General features: G+C 40.6%; 1 long non-coding RNA gene across 1 annotated transcript; it reads left to right on the plus strand.

The window, feature by feature from the left end:
- The first annotated feature begins 2,191 nt into the window (after nucleotides 1-2,191).
- Nucleotides 2,192-5,712, plus strand: LOC128783892 (uncharacterized). The gene is made up of 2 exons (XR_008429265.1): nucleotides 2,192-2,339; nucleotides 5,439-5,712. It is a non-coding gene; the product is annotated as an uncharacterized LOC128783892 (long non-coding RNA).
- Nucleotides 5,713-6,002: the final 290 nt, after the last annotated feature.

Raw genomic sequence — 6,002 nt, forward strand, 5'->3', positions numbered from 1 at the left:
GTATAATATAGACATTATTTCAGTGTTCTGAGACTATTTGGCTTCTGTGTTTATTGTGTTTTAAAAAAGCAAAGGTACTGACAATATGCACTTTGAGGAGTCTAACTTTTCTTGTATCTATCTTGTTAAGTGTATGGGTAGGTACAGTTCCCTGGAATATGCTTTATTTTTTCTTGTTCTTTCAATACATGTTGAATTTAATAATATTCTGTTTAAAAGCAGGGTCACTGGTGAAATTGGTGAGTTGAATTAATTCTTATTATTAGTTATGATGGTTTTACACAAAGAACATACGGGAAGTGCAAGAAGGGAAGGCTGGCTTAGAAAAAATTACTGAAATTACTGAGAATTTATTGTGTTTCTCAAGAAGAAAGGAAAACACTTTCAGTATGTACACAGGGTCCTTGCCCTTGTCTTCAGTGCTCTAGTTCAGTTCCCTTGGACGTGGTTGGTGAAGAAAAGCTGTATTGTCCAGTAGGTGATCATGAAACACATGTAGATGTTCAAATTGTCATTATTCATGATCACAGAAATGATTTCAAGTTCTAGGTCATGCATTAAAAAAAAACCAAAAAGCAATCCTGAGGAGAAGAGCCAGATCCAATAGCAGATCCTTCACTGTTGAATTGCTCAGTGTCTCTGAGCCCTCATGCTCCACCATATCGATCACCTCCATTCCTTCCCCTGTTGATGAGGCCACAAATGACTCCTCCATTTCCTGCCAGCCTGGAAATGAGGGAAAAAGGGAACAACATAAGCTTTCTTCTTGTTCACTTCTTTCATACTTGAAGCCTTTTTACCTCTGTGTCCCTCCTGTTTTATTCTCCCTGCTTTCTAAACTTTCAAATTTTCTTCACCGTAATTCTATGTCCATTTCCTCCTTCATCCCAAGCAGCTTTTCATTTGTACCTCTTTCCGCTCTCTGCTTCTTTTGTCCTTTTCTTGTTTCTGTGATTCTGATTTTGAAATATTTTCTTTTAGTAATTGCTTTTTCCTCACTCCACTTTGCATCTCATTTTTCTCTCCTTTCCTGTATTTTCCATTACAAAGGTTACCCCAGATATATTCTTTTATCTTTTCAGGGCCATGACTATAGCAGTAGGCTGTAATAGCCCTTAAAAGCATTGACTGGAGCCTTTTCCTGAATTCCATGGGTCTGAGAGCTGCATTTAAGCTCTGGTTTGGGTCTCAGATCTCTATTTGTGGTCTGCTGCAAATATACTTATCTCCAGCTCCGTCTCTATCACAGCCGTGCCTGGACCCTGCTATTGTGGATCCTGACCTGCAAATTGACCTCCTGGTTTGACCTTGAATGTGCCCTGTCACTACAGACTTGTTTGGTAGTCATGGGACTGTGTCTGACTCTATTTTCTTTCATTATTTCACCTGGTCTCCAGGCATGTCCTGGACCTTTCCTTTCAGATCTCTGTAGGGTGTGAGGGAACAGCTGAGACAGGAGGCTGCAGTCAGGGCTGTGGGTGATCTAAGAGGCCTGAAGTTGTGTGTCCCTCATGTCCTCTGCCCCCTGTAAGAGTAGGGTTGGGCCATCACTGGACTGTGTCCGACCCTGGTCACCATCACTAGGTTTGGTCCTCACACTGACTGGTACTCCTCCTTGAACTTGGACTTGTCTCAACATCATGGACCTCCCTGGTGGCCTCTTGTTTGACCCTGACTGCCATCCCCAGGCCTGTCCTGTTGTGGCCTGTGGCACTGTCTGCCTTGCTACTCCAGTCCTTTGCAGGGTCCCTATTCCTTAGGGATCATCTTACCTCCACTTCCCCTTGACATATATCTTGTTGTTCCTCCTCTGATTTTCTTTTTATATTTTTTTTTTCTTCTGTGTCTACACCTAATCTCATTTCCTGCCCTTAGCTCCTCTCCAAGCCCCTTATTTCTCATCCTCTCTCTTCAGCCCATCCTCTCACCTGCCGTTGGACTGCTTTCCTCCTCCTGTTCATTCTCGGCAGTGCGAATCATGCTCTGACTTTTCACTGGTACTGAGCAGTAAGTGGCCGGGAACAAACTCATCAGATAGATGGCAAATCCCAGGAAAATTATCAGGGTTGCATTAATACCCATCCTATTTTGCTGTCTAGCACAAGACACTTTTGCTCCTTGCTGCTTTTCAGATAATGGAGTCTGGACATAACTACCACCAGGGTCTTGTTTGGGGCACTTTGTGACATCATGACACCATCTGACATACAAAGGTGTTGCATGCTGTTAGGCAGAAACACTGGGGACTTTCACCCTATGTAGCTAAGAAGACCCCAAAGCAAAGAAAGAGTGTGAAAGCTTTTGGGAATAATTGAAAAAAAGTATGTCTCTGCTGAAAGGTAAAAAAGAAAATGAAGGGGGTAGGATCATAACAATAGGACACTACCTAATATGAAAAAAATCACACTTAATCCTGAATATTTCTGTATCTGACAACTAACTGAAACTGAACAAGAAGTGTTCTATGAAACTGGTAGAAGTGGAGTGGAAAATGTAATGAATTTCCCACTTCAGTGCTTAAGCAATTATTAGTAATTTGTGCTGTTTGGCTCAAACAGCCTTAGTAAATAGAAATAATTTTTTTTTAAATCCAGTCAAATGACAAGCATGTGTTTTAAATGACCTCTAGATGGTGATCTAACAACATCAATGTAGAAACAACTCATCTTGCAAAGTACCTATTCTACGCAGGAAAAAAACCCATCTCATGTCTTACTAACCCTTGCCATTGACAAATTGCCCACTCTAATTAAATCTCTGTCCAGACTGCATTTTAGAACTCTGATGATGACGTTTCACCACATAGCATAGAAGACAATTTTCTAGTTATTTTCAAACTCACATTTAAACCCAACTATTATTTGCTGTACCAAATTTCTTTCACACTCCTGAAATTTACATACAGATTTATGTTAAGATCCCTTGGATTTTACTTTCATTTTGTTTCTTTTTGTGTTTATTTTTTTTTTTTAATTTGTGTTAGTTTTGTTTGGAGGTTTTTTGTTGTTTTTTGTTTGTTTGTTTGTTTGGTTTTTTTTATAGTCTTGGGGGGTAGTTCTCATTTCTTGTTTTCTGGTTTTTTTTTTTTTTTTCCTTTTCTGCTATTAGCAATGGTCCTTTCATTCAAGCTCTTCACATCTCTTTTCTAGATGCCCAAAAGTCAAGTTGGGGAATTAGCTCATCAAATTAAGATAATAATTATCCTGGGCCTATGATGGTTACTAAAGACTTAAGCACATGCAAGGATATATATTCTGATTTATAGGCATTGAGATTTCTACACCAGGTCTTGGGTCAACTTCAGCTTGCTGTTGACATTCGGCAATCTTTTTTCCTGCTTGTCTTGAAAAGATTTTACATTCAGCCCAGAAAGTGCTCATTAGAAATATATTTCAGGAGGTTAGAAGATCAATTTTGCAAAAATTGAGTGGAATTGTTGAATGTCACATTCAACAAATAAATAATGTGTTTGGCTGTAAAATAAATTTCCACTCTACTGACTCCTACTGAATGGTGTAATAATACACAGTCCAATACACTGGGTGTCAGGAGATATATACCCCAACACAGGAGTATGACAGAAACTTCAACAGATCTGCATCAGAAAGGGTAAGAGGGAGTGGGACTGGATCGTGGAATTTTCAGTCCTGCAGAGCAATTAGTAAAACAACTTCAAGGGGCTGTTCCCTACATCTCTGCATCTGAAGTAATCTGTACCCAAATCAGCATAAGATTGTATTTCAAAGGTGTTCTGCATTCCTCACAGGGAGTGTGGGATATTTTCAAATCCTCACCCACACCTCTGAAATTCTTTATTTCAGTGAAGTAGGTGAGTAAATAGATGCTAGTTGTGAAAACTCTTACTATGACTGAGGTCATGATGACGTATTCATTCTGGCATAAGCTCACACTCCTGCCTCAGCAAGGGTTCCTGCCACTGGATGCTTGCTCCTACATCTTTTTGTTTGTTGACACTAGTGCTAGTGTGGCTCAGTTAATGGGATATATTAGGTGACAAAAACTTTTTAAACACGGGTTTTATTAGGTCACTTTACTATTGGGTGAGTTTTCGATGCAGTTAACTGTGCAGTCACACAAATACTACTCTGCAGTGAGCCAGCAGAAACAAAGGATTGGGGCGGGACAGAGGAAGGCTGGACTGCCCTTTACTGAGTGACAGACACTCCAAATTCAAAAGAAGCCATGGCCTTGAAAAGAAACAGTGACTACGCAATCATTGCTCGAGTACAGAGAGTTCTGACTCCTGTTTTGCTTTGTTTGTAGTTATGTATGTTCCCTAGCAAAGTATATATAATTAAAATAGGAAATGGGTGAAATGCAAAATGAGAAGATTTAAGCTTTGAAAAGAAAGATTTAAGCTTTTCAAAAAAAGATGTAAGCACTACTCTTTAAACACCACTCCATCTCTGAAGAGTTCTTAAAATCAAACTGCAAAAACTTTTTAAAAAAGAAAAAAAAATCAGACTGTCTGCCTAATGGTTTTTTTTTCTCAGTGCGGCTGAGAGTAATAGAATATTTATCTGACCATCTCAGACCTTGTATACATATTTCTCTGGCTGTTCTCTGTTTTGCATGTGTGAAAATTTCAATTTGTTTGCATCTCACACAATAGAAAAAAAAAGGTTGAAAGAATTAAATTAATAATTACTTCCCCCCACCCACCCCTCCGCTTCATCTCTGTTCCCAGAATTAAATCACCCTTTGCCAGCATTGCCACCCCATTGATTGTACTACACTTTTAACATCTATCCTCAATAAACTGTTTTGTTTTAAATGCTGTTGGATATTGGGCCTAAGTTGGATGTATTTAAAACTCTTTTTTTCACTTTGGCTCTCCTGGCCTGCACATTAGTAGGCTAACCTCATCTCTTACTTCTGAAGAGGAATGACCCCCATTCAAAAACCTCACTTCACGTGGCCTGGTCCTTCCCTAGAATCCTCATGGTCCTTTCTGTTTATTGTCACACTGACTGCAGTGGAAAACAGACTCCTGCCTAATGCTGTACTTTTCTAGCCAGACAAGAGATACAGGTTCATTTCCTTAGGCAAGGGAGTGGATTTTAGTGTAGTCCAAAGGACTGCCCTTGGATTCCTTTGAAGTTGAGGCTTCAAGGTAGAAAAGAACAGTGGATATGAATTCCTCTGTCCATACAATGGTGGAGAATTAGCAGGATATGAGAAAGATGAATACACTGAAACAGTTGGATAAACCAGTTAGAGCAATAATTTCTCTTTCTAAGGATTGTGACTCAGTATTTCATGTTTTCTTTCCTTAGCAAATTCTGCAACATGACTCAGTGTGGTGTAAAGATGATGAAAATACCCACGGCAGAACGGCACATGGGCCACTGCTCCCAGATTGGGCTGGGGGAGGGGGATAAAGCAGACTAGTTAATGTATGCTTTCTCCCTCATCAGGTTGAAAGAGCTGGTGCATGAAATCCAGTAAAAGCAGCTCTCCGGTCCAGTGAAGCTCGGGACAATTGGCAGCACCAGGAAGGTTATCACTGTCTGCATCAGATGACTCTCCTGTGTGAGGTCAAAACCCCATTGGATTTGTAATGAGGAGGTGGATGAGGCTGTAAAGTCATTCCCAAGATGGAGCAGTGAGGACCTTGAGGCAAGAAGGAGCCAATGAAGGGAAGAAAGGAAATGGACCGAAAGATCATAATCAGTAAATTTCTGCATCCTACCCCAAGGCTGTATTCCTCAGAAAACGGGATAGTGCCAGGAAACTAAAGGCACACCTACTGGCTGATGCCGGGATCAGAAACTGATGGAGAATTTGGGGATGCTGCAGTCTGTAATGGGGAACCCCAGAACATGACTGGAAGCAGATTCCCTTGGGATTGCCCAGGCCTACAAAGGCCAGGCAACAGTGTAGTGGGGAATGGCACAAGCAGAACTTTGTCAAGATTCCAGAACAGAAATAAGTGGAGAGACACGGGACAGGACAGAGGGAACTGGCAGAGGGTTTTGTGA

The sequence above is a fragment of the Vidua chalybeata genome, chromosome 2 (assembly GCF_026979565.1).
Source record: "Vidua chalybeata isolate OUT-0048 chromosome 2, bVidCha1 merged haplotype, whole genome shotgun sequence".
Taxonomy (NCBI): Eukaryota; Metazoa; Chordata; class Aves; order Passeriformes; family Viduidae; genus Vidua; species Vidua chalybeata.